Genomic DNA, 18,026 nt, shown 5'->3' with positions numbered 1-18,026 from the left:
CTCTAATCAGTACACTAATAATATTTACTGCGTTTTTCAGATTATAGGCTGCACTTTACTATAAGAGGTACCCCAAGTTTAGACAGTAGAAAATAGAATATATTTCTTATTAATAATAACTTTCCTGGTGTTGTAAAGTGAAGAGGTTAATGCTACTAATTTAAATGCACTAGGGCAGTGATGGCGAACCTTTTAGAGACCGAGTGCCCAAACTCCAACCCAAAACCCACTTATTTATAGCAAAGAGCCCAACACTGCAATTTAACCTGAATGCTGAGGTTTTATTAAAAAAAAAAAAAAACTCATACATTAGCATGTCACTCAAGCATTCGCAATACTCTGTGCACACCCGAGCAGCTGATGCAAACTCGAGTAGCGAGCACTTGCGCTCAACACTAGTCGTCATATTGCCATAATTTTTTTTTTAATTTTGAAAAAATCAAATCCTGATCCAACCCTAACACAGCCCCAACCCTAACACAGCCCTAACACCAACTGTAAACCTAACACAGCCCTAAGCCCAACCGTAAACCTAATACAGCCCTAACCCCAACATAAACCTAACACAACCCTATCCCCAACCCTACTATAACGCAACCCTAACACAGCCCCAACCCCAACACAACCCCAACCATAGCCCGAACACAGTCCCAACCCCAACCGTAACCCCAACACAGCCCCAACCCCAGCCATAACCCCAACACAACCCGAACCATAACCCTAACCCCAACCGTAACCCCAACACAGCCCCAACCATAACCCCAACACAGCCCCAACCATAACACCAACACAGCCTCAACCCCAACCCTAACCCTACTAAAACGCAACTCCAACACAGCCCCAACCCCAACTGTAACCCCAACATAGCCCCAACCGTAACCCCAACACAGCCCCGACCACAACCGTAACCCCAACACAACCCTAACCCCAACACAGCCCCAACCATAACCCCAACATAGCCCCAACCGTAACCACAACACAGCCCCAACCCTACAATAACGCAACCTCAACACAGCCCCAACCCCAACCGTAACCCCACCACAGCCCCAACCATAAACCCAACACAGCCCCAACCATAACCCCAACACAGCCCAACCCCAACTGTAACCCCAACACAGACCCCAACCCCAACTGTAACCCCAACACAGCCCCAACCGTAACACCAACACAGCCCCAACCCCAACCGTAACCCCAACACAGCCTCAACCCCAACCGCAACACCAACACTGCACCAACCCCAACCGTAACAAAAACACAGCCCCAACCCCAACCGTAACCCCAACACAGCCTCAACCCCAACCGCAACACCAACACTGCACCAACCCCAACCGTAACCCTACTATAATGCAACCCCAACACAGCCCTAACCCCAACCCTAACCCTACTATAATGCAACCACAACACAGCCCTAACCCCAACCCTAACCCTATTATAACGCAGCCCCAACAAAGCCATTTTCTGATACTGGGAGGCGGTACAACCTTATTTCTGATTGCCATTTTAAAATGGCAATGAAGGGATAAGGTCCCTTAAAGAAGTTGTCCACTACATTTTGATTGATGCCCTATCCGTAGGATACTGCACATCCGCCTCCTATTTAATTCAATGGTAGGCAGATGTGCAGTACCTCATGGTGGCTACTACAAATGGGTGGCCAAGTATCACAGGTAAGTACTTCTGGCTGGCGACAGCGGCCGCCAGCACCAATAACAGCTGATCGGCGGTGGTGCCAGGTGTGGGACCCCGGTCGATCATACATTGATGCCCTATCCTACAGATAGGGCATCAATCAAAAAGTAGTGGACAACTTTTTTAACGGACTGCTGGGGCACCACACGGGTACAGGACACAGCGCTCGGGCACAGGTGACGGTGCTGGCTCATTAGACTGGTGGCGGTGCTTGTGCTGAACCGATGGCAAGTGTGCCCACAGGGAGGGCTCTGTATGCCACCTCTGGCATGCGTGCCATAGATTCGCCACCGATGACCTATGGGAAACAGTCAGTGTAGAGAAACATAGTTCAAAATTGTGTACTGCTATTATTTCTAACATTAGTTATACCTAATGTTTACCCTGGGACCTTTAAATTTGACTAGCAGTCCTAGTCAAGCGACATGCTGGCTGATGGGCCGGTGCAAGGGCTGATGGGGCAGCGCACGGGTATAAGAGACGGCACAGGACACAGCACGCGCACCCCGGCTCAGGACACAGCGTGCGCGTGCCCCAGCACAGGACACGGCACGGTCACAGGTGATGGAAGTAGTTCAGGAGGCTGGCGGCAGGGCTTGTGCTGATCGTATGGCTCGTGTGCCAACAGGGAGGGCTCTGCGTGTCACCTGTGGCACGCGTGCCATAAGTTTGCCACTGCTGCACTAGGGTAATAGGATAGTAATAAATCTATTGTCAGTATTTCTCTGCAGATGTGTATAATAGACATATAGTTTTATAACACACATTGCCAGCAACATACACACAGCTAAGATACAACACACTCAGCTCAGCTACATAATCAAAACAATGCAAATACTCATGAAGGTTGTGTTCACACTATTGCTGTACAGTAAAGCAGCAATGGACAGAATTGTTATCGAACACACAACAGAGCCATACCATTGACTATAATGAGCTCTGTCAACTTTTTGTCCAGGTGTCCATCAGATTTCAAACCTAAGCTCTTTTTCCTATCAGCCTACTTACAAGCCATCTCCTCAGTGCTACTCTCTTTCCTCAGGCTGTCTCTTCAGTGCTCTTCTTAATCTTTATGTCATCTTCTCAGCACTCCCTTCAGGCTGTCTTTTCAATGCTCCTCTCTGCTCTCAGATTGTCTCCTCAGCATTCCTCTCTGCCCAAGGGCTGTCTCCTTTGTCTTTTCAGAAATCCTCTCTGCCCTCAGGGTGTCTCCTCTTTCTCCTTTGCATTTTTCTTTGCCCTCTAACCGTCTTCTCAGTTTCCTCCGCATTTCTCTTTGCCATCAGACCAAGGCACATCAGAACTTTATCACAATGTGTGCTGGACTAACGACAAAAAGGAGAGTCTTAATAAGCATACCATCAGGTTATTATGTTTGTGAATTATGGTTGTGAAATTCCTGTGGTGTGACCTACTGCTACTGTCACCAACTGAGAAAGACCTCCAAACAACTTATAAATCCTGGAGAAATTCATCTCCACATAGGTATTACCCATCAATCCAAGGGAAATCAACATCATTGTGTTCCATAAGAGAAAGACAAGATCAGACCAACACCCTTCATTTATGCTAAATTGTTCACTTACAGGAACCGACAAGTACACCTACCTGGACCTATAAATCCATCAGTGAGGGAGCTTCAATCTAGTTATAGAGATCCTGAAAGACAAGCCTTGCAGAACCTTCTATGGCATCTGAAGTCAATTCTAACATCTGAAGCCGCCAGTGAGGGTATAGCTTAAAATCTTCTATTACAACCTTGACAAAATTCTCCTGTATGGAAGGTGAAGTCTGTGGCCCTCACACATACTCAGACTGATCAAGGTTGGAAACCAGCCCAACAGAAATATTCCACCTGGAGTTCTGTAAGCACTTTCTCCAGGCTCATCAGAGCACTTGCAACTCCAACAGTGCCTGTCAGGCTGAACTGGGCAGATTTCCCTCTACACAATGCAGTTATGAAGAGGGTGCTTTTATTCCAGGTTCAGCTACATAGTGGCAGTCCAATCTCCTATCACCATAAAGCTACAATTAGGACCCCTTTAACAGCTCACCCAACCCAAACCTGTCCAAAACACCAATCACAGCAGCCTGACAAAAGCCAGAATCAGTAAGATATTAGACAAAGGCCAAGAGTGGTATGTTAGTGAATGGAGGAATGATATCACCAGCTCACACAAACTGACCATGCACCAGGGTCTACAGAAAAACTATAGACTCTCTACATATCTGGAGAAACTCTTAAACCCAAAGAATGCCAAAATCTGAGCTGGAATAGACTCAGTGCCCACAGCCTGGCAATAAAATCCAGCCAACTCAAACAAGGCTACAAGCTTAGGGAGAACATATTGTACCCACACTGTGACCTGGAGGCATTGGGGGATGAGACCCAATTCCTTCTACACTGCACAAACTACTCATCAGTGAGGTACACTCGCTTCAGGAAACTTTCTGATATCTATCCGGATATCAGCTCTTTGGAAGAGGAAGAGGAAGCATATCCTTATAAGGAAAGAAGAGAGCATGGTGGAGCTAAAAGCACAATATGTGAGAGAATGCCATAGACTTCGAGAAAGAGAAATATAATAAGCCATTGACTTCCATAGCCCCCATTTAAATGTGCCCACATCCATCATTTCTAAGATTCCCTATGGCACACTTGCTTTGGCAAAACTAATGTTTATTTGGTTTTGCCAATAAAGCTTATTTGAATTTGCGCGGATACATATTAATATGTGTTTTTGGTTATGTAATGGGAACCTGTTGTAATGGGGCTTTGTTAGTGGTTGCTTAGCAGCTCTAAATGGTAACAAGAGCTAGCCACTCCACTTAACAGATCCAATGGGTTACCATGGCCTTCACGCTTTACCCCCTGTACAGGAATCTTGACTCAAACAGGGGCCCCTGGGCTGAGGCCATGAAATAAGCTACTGTTCGGTGGTGCAAGTTAGCAAGGGTAGTCAGGTAGCTGAGTCAGAACCAAAAGGGCAGGAAAACTAGAAAATCAGAAGATGTAGGAATAGTAATTAAAACAAACTGAGGACAAAATAGGAAAGGAATACACTACACAGGAGCTGAACAAACAAGGCTAAACAAGAGGAACACAAGACTATATCTGGCTGCTTCCAGCAATAAGCTGGAAGCTTAAGTAGGGTATCATGTTTTCCAATTGGCTGAAGCAGGGAGCTGATAACTCCAAATGGACAGCAAACACATTCATACTGTCGGACTGGATGAAATTACAGGTCCTAGCCTCCCTGAACTTAATACAGTACAGAGCTTGTGTCATCCAGAACCTCTGATTTCAACTTTTCTTATATCACTAGGGCTGCCTGCAGAATGAATATGGTGGCGCATGGCAACACAAGCAGACATCGTAGGAGCAGGTCCTGTTGGAGATGTGACACCTGTCAGGTTGAATAATGCTATTAACTTGCAGATACAGGGTTAATAATAAGGTTAATAGCCTTAATAAGGTGTGCACCTGCTACACTGAAAGTGTGACACTCTGGAGAAAATTAACTTTATTCCTACCAGCAGCAGCTAGCTTTTAGTCACATGGATGTATCCACTGTGTGGCTACAGTCACTTTGACAGATAACTGGCTGTGCACTGATGTACTACAGAGCCAGCTGTGTGTCAAAATGCTGGGGCGTGCTCACTGTGACAAAAAGACAGGGTTTCCCCGGGTGCCAAACTTTCAGTACAGAAGTCGGGCACCTTCATAATGCAATTAATTTGCAGATTAACTCTTTATCTGCAGATGAATAGTATTATCCATCCTGACAGATGTCCTGTAACATATGTAATAAAATGTACAGTAATGTTATGCTCACTGAGTGCTTAATGCCTGCATAAGAGAAGAGTTGTAATAAACCACTTCTGTATTCTCAGGGGATACTACTGCTCATCTGTACAGCGCTGCACAGAGTGAGCTCAGCAGGTCAGTACTGAAGCTGAACACCACAACACTGATGATGGCAGGATGGAACAGTTGGCTCACTCCCTGGGACAGCAGGACAGAGACCCAAATCTGGGGCTGTCATGCTAGATCTGGACACACTTTGTAGCAAGATTTTTTTCTTGCTTAAGGGTGGATCTTATGGGCAGTGTACTAAAGACAAACCAATCTTGTTAGGTACTGGTAAGTTCCCCATACAGAATTAAAAGTTTTCCATTTTCCAACAGTGTGATCACTAGAGAAAGTACACAGTACACATTTGAATTTGAAAATGTAGATTTACATAATTTAGCTTTATAATGGCCTGACTTTCTGCTTCTGTTTTTACTCTGTATATACAATTCCCATTAACCTCTTCATGACCTTGGGAATTTTTCAATTTTATGTTTTCATTTTTTGTTCCCCTTCTTCCATTGCCATAACTTTTTTATTTTTCTGTCTATATGGCCATATCAGGGCTTGTTTTCTGTGGGATAAGTTGAACTTTTAAATGACACCATTTATTTTACCGTATAGTGTACTGTAAAACGGTAAAAAAAATTCCAAGCGCAGTAAAATTGCAAAAAAAAGTGCAATTCCAAAATTGTTTTTTGTTTTTTATATTTAGATTGTTCATTAAATGCTAAAACTGACCGGCCATTATGATTCTACAGGTCATCATGAGTTCACAGATATCAAACATGTATAGCTTCTTTTTATTAAATTGGTGAAAAAAAAAATCCAAAGTTTTTAAGAAAAAAAAATGACACCTTTTTCCGAGACCCATATTTATGATGTTTTTTTGCATTTTATTGCAATGTTGCAGCAACCAAAAATCCTAATTCTGGCGTTTTGATTTTTTTTCTCGTTATGCCGTTTACCGATCGGATTCATTTCTTTTATATTTTGATAGAGCGGACATTTCTGAATGCAGCAATACCAAATATGTGTATTTTTTCACTTTTATATTTTTTTACATTTTTAAAACATTTTCTTTCTACTTTAACTTGCTTCAATAGTCTTGACTATGAAGCTGCAATCATCCGATCACTTGTGCTACACATAGCAGGGCATAAGGCCTGCTATGTGTAGCAAAAATCATCATCTCCTCTCCTCCAATCATCGACTCTTTTTTGGGGATTATTCCCAGAGGGGAAACTCTTAGGTTACTGAATGGTGGTGTTGGCATCGACGTGTTTTGCGAGATACATAAGACCGGACTTGTTATCCTAACGTGGTTTGTTTCTCTTACAGGTGACGATAAGCCAACAGTGTGGGATAGGCCACTCGTACATATACTGGGCAGAAAAAAGGGCTACAGTCCGCCTGGGCAGGAGGAATATGGGGTTTCATAACACATATTTCAACTGGAGAGGTATTAGAGGCCTGCGATGGCCACAGGTACTAATGGAGGTAATCAACATAGGGAGAGAAGCAACAGGTCCTGTCATCTTAGTTATACACGCCAGGCGAAATGACCTCGGTCATTACAAGAGCGCATAGCTAATGGCAATAATGAAGCTAGACACTGAGTGCTTCAGAGCATTTTTTAGTAAACTAACTATAGTATGGTCAGAGATTGTGCCGAGAGCGGCATGGAGAGGTGCACGAGACATCACGGCCATCGAACGGACAAGGCAGCTAATAAATATTCGGATGGCAAAATTTTTAAAGGAAAGAGGTGGTGTAGTGATAAGACACCAAGAACTGGAAGGAGATAAAACAGGCCTCATACGGCCCGATGGTGTTCATTTAACGGCTATTGGACTGGACATATTCCTTTTAGGACTCCAGGACGGAGTGGAACAAGCGTTAATGATGATGATAGGTGGGGGTCGGAGACCTACCTACGAGTATGCAGGATCCTCCTTGGCCTGAAACCCGATCCTCACCCATCCAGTTGTAAGAGTTACATTATTGTCTTGTTAAGGAAGGGGTAGCGGTAGGGGGGCTGAGCGTCTGGGTTTGGTTGGGGGTCCCCACAGTCTGGTAGACTCCATACTAAATAAGGAAGGAGTCACTGACTGTGGTGGCCCCTCCCCGGGCTGTGGCAATTGGTGACCCCCCTTCGCTGCCCCTTACTGACGAGTGATCCTGAAGCCCAGATCCTGAAGCCAACGATAATGTATGTAAAGCGCTGCGGATTATGTTAGCGCTATATAGAAATAAAGATTATATTATTATTATTATTATTATCTCCTATTAACGCAGGCAACAGGCTAGAGTTCATAGGAGATCTGCAATGACAAGCACGGGGGTTTTCTGCAGACCCCCAGGTGTCATGCAAACCGATCGGCTCCACACAATCATATGTCAGGGGCACCGATCGGTGGAATTTGTGACACGTTCCCAGCACGCTCAAGTTAAATGCTGCTGTTATTGATTGACAGCAGCATTTAACAAGTTAACAGTGGCAGGTGTATCGCGATTCTACCCGCGGCTGTTAGGGGCACATGACAGCTGATAAAATCAGCTGATAAAAATGCGGGCTTCAGGGAGGAACACAACCTTTGACGTACCTATACATCATAGATGGTGAAGGGATTAATTTTTTAAAACATTTTTTTTCTACTTTTACTTGCTTTAATAGTCTTGACTATGAAGCTGCACTCATCCGATCACTTGTGCTACACATAGCAGGGCATCAGGCCTGCTATGTGTAGCAAAAATCATCATCACCTATGAACGCGGGCCACGGGCTGGCGTTCATAGGAGATCTGCAATGACAAGCACGGGGGTCTTCTTCAACCCATCGGCATGATGACAGCTGATAAAATCAGCTGATAAAAATGCGGGCTTGAGGGATGAACTCAGCCTATGACATACCTATACGTCATCGATCATAAAGGGGTTAATTTTGCATAGAGATTCAGAGCACATGTTTGATTTCCACCTGCCCCATATGGACTCCTCATTGCTGTGAAGCAGGTGATGAGGTACAAAGGACTCAAGGCCAATTTTTTTTTGTTATGAAACAGAATTTTTATTAAAGATCCATATGCATAAAACAATTTACAGTTTGAAAAAAATAATCTTTCGTGTCCTAACATATTCAATATAAAGAATAATTGAGAACTCTAAACGTGAGAGTTCATTTTCCATTCCATCAAAACTACAACAAACCTTTTGTGTTATTACATTGCTCTGTAAGGTTTTCCACACTCCTAAAACATTTTGTTTGAGAATACAATTTTCAAAATGGAGGAATATAAGCTGTGTCTCTGATATCCCAAATCTCCAATAATAAATTGATATGTTCATGTATGATCTATAAAAATAATAGTTGGATGCTACCAAACATTAAAAGTTTATTGACACCTGTAAATTTAACCCCTTGGTAATGGACCACTTACATTATATGGATTGTGCAAAGGCACTGATCCTGCCACATGCAGGATTACATAGATGGCAAGCAATATTGACTAATGCAGTTGGAGTTAGCTCAAATCACATCAGTTTTACCTCATAAATGTGACACAAAGACAGTGAAATCATGAGGTGCCTTGACAAACAGTGATCTAGGGAAGGCCCACATGTCTGCAATGTTAGAACTGCTTTGAAGAGCGGCCTGCGGAGATCATCAATTTTGCATCACAAAGCCTTTGTGAAATACTCATCTGGTTGGTGAGCTGTTTATTCTGCTACTTCAGCATGTACTCCATTTTACCTCTTGTTTCAGGGAATTGCTATCTTTTTGCCACTCCAATTTCATTTTACTATATGAATATAATTCTGTATTATCTATTTCTCCACTATTTTGCTTTACACAGTACTTATACTTTAACCCCTTTCTGATGTGAGATGTATCCTGTGCCCTGGTACTTATTGACCAAGGATGTATGGATACATCTCGACGATTTTATGCACACAGAGGCTGTGCACGCACGATCGCCGCCGGGTGTCATCTGATTCTGACAGCTAACACCTGGCACTCAGTGTCAAGAGCGGTTCCTGCACCGCTCCCGGCACTTTAATCCTCTAAATGCTGCATTCGCGGCATTTAGCGAGCGAGCAGAGGGACAGAAGCCCCTCAGCTCTTGGATTGGTGACCCTGCGACGTCATCGCGGTGTTCCGATCGCTGCCATGGTGACCCAATGTTGTCATGATGACATCCAGGTCACCAGTCACTAGTAAGTTAGTTAAATCAGTGCAGTGCATGAACTAACTAACTTGAATCTGCACACTGACAGGTTAGAAGGTATAGCAGTGATCTTGAACTGCTATTCCTTATAACTGTGATCAGACTGCAGAAAGTGAAAGTCCCATAATGGGACAAAGTAAAACAGAGAAAAAAAATAAAAAAAGTTGTAAAAATATTTTTCAAAAAAATCACAAAATAATAAAAAAATATATATTTTACATATGATATGAAAATAAATAAAAAATACACTAAAAAAGTACTCATATTTGGTTTTGCCGCACCCTGAACAACCTGACCTATAAATCTGCCTCACTAGTTAAACCCTTAGGTGAACATGGTAGAAAAAAACAAAAAAACAAAGCGAAAAACTATGCTTCATGATCATACCGCTGAACAAAATGTGAAATAAAACGTGATCAAAAAGACAGTTGTAAATAAAAGTAGTACTGCTGAAAACATCTTGTTCCGCCAAAAACAAGCTTCCATGCAAGCAAATATAGCTCCATTAGCCGAAAAATAAAAAATTTATGGCTCTCAGAATAAAGCAATGCAAAAAAATTATTTTTTCTATAAAATAATTTTTATTGTGTAAAAGCGCCAAAACATAAAAAAAAATATCAATGTGATACCACTGTAAACTTACTGACCCAAAGAATAAAGCTGCCTTATCAATTTTACCACAGTCGGAACAACATAAAAAAAAACAATTCCTGAATTGTTGGTTTTTTGATTATTCTGCCCCCCCAAAAATCAGAATAGAAAGCGATCAGAAAATGTCACATGCCCGAAAATGTTACCAATAAAAACGTCAACTTGTCCCGCAAGAAAACAAGCCCTTACATGACTCTGTCGGCCGAAATATGGAAAAATTATAGCTCTCAAAATATGGCGATGCAAAAACTACAGGCTGATTATGTGTTCCAGCGGTGTAATACACATCTTCTCCGCTCCTCTCATATGCTGTGTAGTATGACATTTCTTGTCTGCGTTCCACGCTGGAACACATAGCCCTTCCGCCCATCTTGTATGACGCGTTCCACGTCACTTCCGGTTTGCGTTCCACACTGACACGCAAGCCGACACTCAGCTTTCCCAGCTGATCCGCGCTCCTGTGATTCGCGGCTCAGTATGGGGAAGCGGTGTATGGCGCACAGGACATGGCGCCATGTCATTAATCACTTATATACACAACACACTTGATATCCCTTAAATCTTACCTCCCTATTGGCTGGACTCCCAATAAATACTCCCTACTTCCCTCTGACATCATATCCTCGTCAAAGCTCCTGGCGAAACGCGCGTCGGATCCTGGTCACACGGGTTAGTACTAGCTCAGTCACTTCATACATGCTTTATTGCTGTACACCACATTCACCTATCTATGCTGCATCATTATACATCTATCCTTATGGTATTATATGACTAGCACTATGCACTTTACTATAATTTTTATATATATACCTGCAGTATATTTATATGGATGTTGGTCTTAATGAATTATTTTGCTGTATGTATACTTTGTGATCACTGGTACCCACCCCTGTGTCCATTTTTTGTGTTACTTTTCCCTATTTTACTTTAATTATGCGATTTTTTAATATATCGACCAATAAAGGTTATATTTTATAAACAAAACAGTTTGTGTGTCACACATGTAGGTTTGTTTGATTATGGACACGTAAACACCCATTTATCCATACAAAGTTTGTACATAAGTGTGTGACAGCAGCCAAACTTAAAAACCAGATATAAATCTCGTATCGCCTTAATTGCACCGACTCGAAGAATAAAGTCGTCTAATCAGTTATACCGCATGAGAAAAAGTAAAGAAAACCAATTCTTCACCTGCTTCGGTCATTCTGCCTCCCAAACATCGCAGTAATGCTCGGCCCACATTTATCCTGCGCTCTGCGCTGATCGCTTACACCGGGGTTTCCGTGCAAATCTCTGAAATACGTGACTTAGACGGAACCCCCGGGGGAAGATTCCCTGTAATGAGGCAGATGAAGGCACTGTGGAAGTTGTCTGGCCTGTGATCCCATGGGGTCCGTCTTTTTATTAGACGTGCATAAAAGTATCGTTTGTGAATCTCTGAAAAAAAGGACACCGTTAAACTCATTTCCCAGTATGAAAATGTAAAATCTGTGGCTAAAACAAAACTTTGGTGGTAAAAATGTAATTATTCTTTCTCCATCGTCCAATGGTGTAAAATTCTGTGAGGCACATGTGGTGTCTACATGCTCACTGCACCCCTAGATGAATTCATTGAGAGGTGTAGTTTATAATATGTGGTTTCTTATGGAAAATTCTGCTGTTCTGGCACCTTATGGGCGCTGCCAATGTGACATGGCACCGTCAAAACAGTCCAGCAAAATATAAACTAGAATATGGTGCTTCTTCCCTTTTGAGCTTTGCCCTGTGCCTCAAAAGTAGTTTTCAACCACATATGGGTTATCTGCGTACTCGGGTGAAATTGCATAGCAAATTTAGGGATCCATTTTCTCCAGCTATCCTTGTGAAAATGAAAATATTGGGGGCTAAGAAACATTGTTGTGAAAAAAATATATTTTTTTCATTTTTTACTGATCCACTTTGTAACATTCTGTGAAACACCTGTGGGTTCACGGTGCTCACACCACATCTAAATAAATTACTTAAGGGGTCTAGTTTCCAAAACAGGGTCACTTGTGGGGGTTTTCCACTGTTTAAGCACATCAAGGGCTCTGCAAACGCGATATGACATGAGCAGATCATTCCATCAAATTCTGTATTCCAAAATGTCACTCCTTCCTTTCTGAGCCCTGTCTTGTGACCAAACTATAGTTTTTCCTCACATGTGGCATATTTGCGTGCTTAGGAGAAATTGCACGACAAATTTTGGGGTCCATTTTGTCCTGTTACCCCTTTGAAACTAAAAATTTCTGGGCTAAAATACATATTTGGGGGAAAAATTTGATTTTTTTTACTTTCACGGCTCCATGTTATAAATAGAGATGAGTGGTGTTCGACTCGAACTGTTCGCCAATCTCAAATTCGAGCTGTTTTGGGCGGTGTTCGAGCCGTTGGGCGAACACAAACAATTTTAAAAAAATTCGGCTGTTCAAGGTTATGTTTGATAACTGTTCGTGCACCAAAATCATAACTGGATTTTTTCTCAGTAATGCTGAAAATTAATGTTAATACGCAGTTTGAGTGTACACTGGGGTGGGGGGAGGGGCAGGGAATGGATCTCTGCATAAAAAATAAAGATCTCCATATTTTTTTCTCTTTCCCGCATTTACAGTGGGGAGGTGCAATCTGTCAGCCTATCAGCAGCGCACACACGGAGCGAACTGCTTTTTTTCACACAAGCAAGGGCATGTGTCATTGGCAGTGTATGTCACATGTCCTTGCCCTATAAGACCCAGCCATTTTCCACTTAGCCACCATTTTCTCACTGCTGCAGCTGCATGTAGGATGGCACTGCTGTTGCTGTGTGCGCTATACTTTGAGTGTTAATTTCAAGCCAATTTTCGCACAAATCTACAGATAGCTTGGGAGTAGGGAATAGTTGTTATTTCAGTCCTTTTGAGGACTAGGTTACATCATTTCCTACAACTTTTATCAGGCAGGTCTGTGCTCTTAAATAGATAGGTTGGGAGTAAAGATTAATTGTAATTGCAGTCCTTTTGAGGGCTAGGTTACATCAGTTCCTATCACTTTTATCAGGCAGGTCTGTGCTCTTAAATAGATAGGTTGGGAGTAAAGACTAATTGTAATTGCAGTACTTTGGAGGGCTAGGTTACATCAGTTCCTATCACTTTTTACCAGGCAGGTATGTGCCAGTGCTGTGCAAGTTTTTTTCACAGCATTTGGCTAAATCTAGCTAAGCAAATCCTTTTTGGCCTCTTGCAGTGTGTTTTAGTCAGTGGAGTAGCCTATCTGTGTTTCAAGCTACACCACCTGTGTATAGAATACAATTTTTTAAACTGCACCTAGTCAAGTAAAACCTTTTGGGCATAGCATCATTCTATTAGTCCATCTATACTAACCTCCACCAGGTTGCAAATTCAAAATAATTTTTATCTGCATCTAGCTCTGAAAAAATATTTTGGCTTGTAGCAGTGTGTGGGACTTGTTCTATTAGTCCATTTATACTAACCTCCACCAGGTTGAAAATTCAAAATAATTTTTATCTGCATCTAGCTCTGAAAACATATATGGGCTTGGGCTTGTAGCAGTGTGTGGGACTTGTTCTATTAGTCCATCCATACTAAACTCCACTGGGTTGCAAATTCAAAATAATTTTTATCTGCATCTAGATCTGAAAAAATATTTGGGATTGGGCTTGTAGCAGTGTGTGGGACTTGTTCTATTAGTCCATCTATACTAACCTCCACCAGGTTGCAAATTCAAAATAATTTTTATCTGCATCTAGCTCTGAAAAAATATTTTGGCTTGGGCTTGTAGCAGAGTGTGGGACTTGTTCTATTTGTCCATCTATACTAACCTGCACCAGGTTGCAAATTCAAAATAATTTTTATCTGCATCTAGCTCTGAAAAAATATTTGGGCTTGGGTTTGTAGCAGTGTGTGGGACTTGTTCTATTAGTCCATCTCTACTAACCTCCACCAGGTTGCAAATTCAAAATAATTTTTATCTGTATCTAGCTCTGAAAAAATATTTGGGCTTGGGTTTGTAGCAGTGTGTGGGACTTGTTATATTAGTCCATCTATACTAACCTCCACCAGGTTGCAAATTCAAAATAATTTTTATCTGCATCTAGCTCTGAAAAAATATTTGGGCTTGGGCTTGTAGCAGTGTGTGGGACTTGTTCTATTAGTCCATCTATACTAACCTCCACCAGGTTGCAAATTCAAAATAATTTTTATCTGCATCTAGCTCTGAAAAAATATTTGGGCTTGGGCTTGTAGCAGTGTGTGAGACGTGTTCTATTAGTCCATCTATACTAACCTCCACCAGGTTGCAAATTCAAAATAATTTTTATCTGCATCTAGCTCTGAAAAAATAATTTGACTTGGGCTTGTAGCAGTGTGTGGGACTTGTTCTATTAGTCCATCTATACTAACCTCCACCAGGTTGCAAATTCAAAATAATTTTTATCTGCATCTAGCTCTGAAAAAATGTTTGGGCTTGGGTTTGTAGCAGTGTGTGGGACTTGTTCAATTAGTCCATCTATACTAACCTCCACCAGGTTGCAAATTCAAAACAATTTTTATCTGCATCTAGCTCTGAAAAAATATTTGGCTTGGGCTTGTAGCAGTGTGTGGGACTTGTTCTATTAGTCCATCTATACTAACCTCCACCAGGTTGCAAATTCAAAATAATTTTTATCTGCATCTAGCTCTGAAAAAATATTTGGGCTTGGGCTTGTAGCAGTGTGTGGGACTTATTCTATTAGTCCATCTATACTAACCTCCACCAGGTTGCAAATTCAAAATAATTTTTATCTGCATCTAGCTCTGAAAAAATATTTGGGCTTGGGCTTGTAGCAGAGTGTGGGACTTGTTCTATTTGTCCATCTATACTAACCTCCACCAGGTTGCAAATTCAAAATAATTTTTATCTGCATCTAGCTCTGAAAAAATATTTGGGCTTGGGTTTGTAGCAGTGTGTGGGACTTGTTCTATTAGTCCATCTATACTAACCTCCACCAGGTTGCAAATTCAAAATAATTTTTATCTGTATCTAGCTCTGAAAAAATATTTGGGCTTGGGCTTGTAGCAGTGTGTGGGACTTGTTATATTAGTCCATCTATACTAACCTCCACCAGGTTGCAAATTCAAAATAATTTTTATCTGCATCTAGCTCTGAAAAAATATTTGGGCTTGGGCTTGTAGCTGTGTGTGGGACTTGTTCTATTAGTCCATCTATACTAACCTCCACCAGGTTGCAAATTCAAAATAATTTTTATCTGCATCTAGCTCTGAAAAAATATTTGGGCTTGGGCTTGTAGCAGTGTGTGAGACGTGTTCTATTAGTCCATCTATACTAACCTCCACCAGGTTGCAAATTCAAAATAATTTTTATCTGCATCTAGCTCTGAAAAAATATTTTGACTTGGGCTTGTAGCAGTGTGTGGGACTTGTTCTATTAGTCCATCTATACTAACCTCCACCAGGTTGCAAATTCAAAATAATTTTTATCTGCATCTAGCTCTGAAAAAATATTTGGGCTTGGGCTTGTAGCAGAGTGTGGGACTTGTTCTATTTGTCCATCTATACTAACCTCCACCAGGTTGCAAATTCAAAATAATTTTTATCTGCATCTAGCTCTGAAAAAATATTTGGGCTTGGGTTTGTAGCAGTGTGTGGGACTTGTTCTATTAGTCCATCTATACTAACCTCCACCAGTTTGCAAATTCAAAATAATTTTTATCTGTATCTAGCTCTGAAAAAATATTTGGGCTTGGGCTTGTAGCAGTGTGTGGGACTTGTTATATTAGTCCATCTATACTAACCTCCACCAGGTTGCAAATTCAAAATAATTTTTATCTGCATCTAGCTCTGAAAAAATATTTGGGCTTGGGCTTGTAGCTGTGTGTGGGACTTGTTCTATTAGTCCATCTATACTAACCTCCACCAGGTTGCAAATTCAAAATAATTTTTATCTGCATCTAGCTCTGAAAAAATATTTGGGCTTGGGCTTGTAGCAGTGTGTGAGACGTGTTCTATTAGTCCATCTATACTAACCTCCACCAGGTTGCAAATTCAAAATAATTTTTATCTGCATCTAGCTCTGAAAAAATATTTTGACTTGGGCTTGTAGCAGTGTGTGGGACTTGTTCTATTAGTCCATCTATACTAACCTCCACCAGGTTGAAAATTCAAAATAATTTTTATCTGCATCTAGCTCTGAAAAAATATTTGGGCTTGTAGCTGTGTGTGGGACTTGTTCTATTAGTCCATCTATACTAACCTCCACCAGGTTGCAAATTCAAAACAATTTTTATCTGCATCTAGCTCTGAAAAAATATTTGGGCTTGGGCTTGTAGCAGTGTGTGGGACTTGTTCTATTAGTCCATCTATACTAACCTCCACCAGGTTGCAAATTCAAAATAATTTTTATCTGCATCTATCTCTGAAAAAATATTTGGGCTTGGGCTTGTAGCAGTGTGTGAGACGTGTTCTATTAGTCCATCTATACTAACCTCCACCAGGTTGCAAATTCAAAATAATTTTCATCTGCATCTAGCTCTGAAAAAATATTTTGACTTGGGCTTGTAGCAGTGTGTGGGACTTGTTCTATTAGTCCATCTATACTAACCTCCACCAGGTTGCAAATTCAAAATAATTTTTATCTGCATCTAGCTCTGAAAAAATATTTGGGCTTGTAGCTGTGTGTGGGACTTGTTCTATTAGTCCATCTATACTAACCTCCACCAGGTTGCAAATTCAAAACAATTTTTATCTGCATCTAGCTCTGAAAAAATATTTGGGCTTGGGCTTGTAGCAGTGTGTGGGACTTGTTCTATTAGTCCATCTATACTAACCTCCACCAGGTTGCAAATTCAAAATAATTTTTATCTGCATCTATCTCTGAAAAAATATTTGGGCTTGGGCTTGTAGCAGTGTGTGGGACTTGTTCTATTAGTCCATCTATACTAACCTCCACCAGGTTGCAAATTCAAAATAATTTTTATCTGCATCTAGCTCTGAAAAAATATTTGGGCTTGTAGCAGTGTGTGGGGCTTGTTCTATTAGTCCATCTATACTAACCTCCTCCGGGTTGCAAATTCAAAATAATTTTTATCTGCATCTAGCTCTGAAAAAATATTTGGGCTTAGGCTTGTAGCAGTGTGTGGGACTTGTTCTATTAGTCCATCTATACTAACCTCCACCAGGTTGCAAATTCAAAATAATTTTTATCTGCATCTAGGTCTGAAAAAATATTTGGGCTTGTAGCAGTGTGTGGGACTTGTTCTATTAGTCCATCTATTCTAACCTCCACCAGGTTGCAAATTCAAAATAATTTTTATCTGCATCTAGCTCTGAAAAAATATTTGGGCTTGTAGCAGTGTGTGGTACTCATTGTATTAGGCCATCTATACCAAGCTCCACCAGCTTTGAAATTAATAATAATTTTTATCTGCATCTTGCCTGTTAACTAATTTTGGGCATATTAGAAGTGTGTGGTACTCATTCTATTAGGCCATCTATACTAAGCTCCACCAGCTTTCAAATTACTGATAATTTTTAGCTGCATCTAGCCTGGAAAATATTTTTTTTCCCAATAGTGGTAGCAATAGAAATATG

The sequence above is a fragment of the Phyllobates terribilis genome, unplaced genomic scaffold (assembly GCF_046119375.1).
Source record: "Phyllobates terribilis strain yellow unplaced genomic scaffold, ASM4611937v1 Scaffold_1__5_contigs__length_1240528914, whole genome shotgun sequence".
NCBI lineage: Eukaryota > Metazoa > Chordata > Amphibia > Anura > Dendrobatidae > Phyllobates > Phyllobates terribilis.
This window is presented reverse-complemented; position numbering follows the sequence as displayed.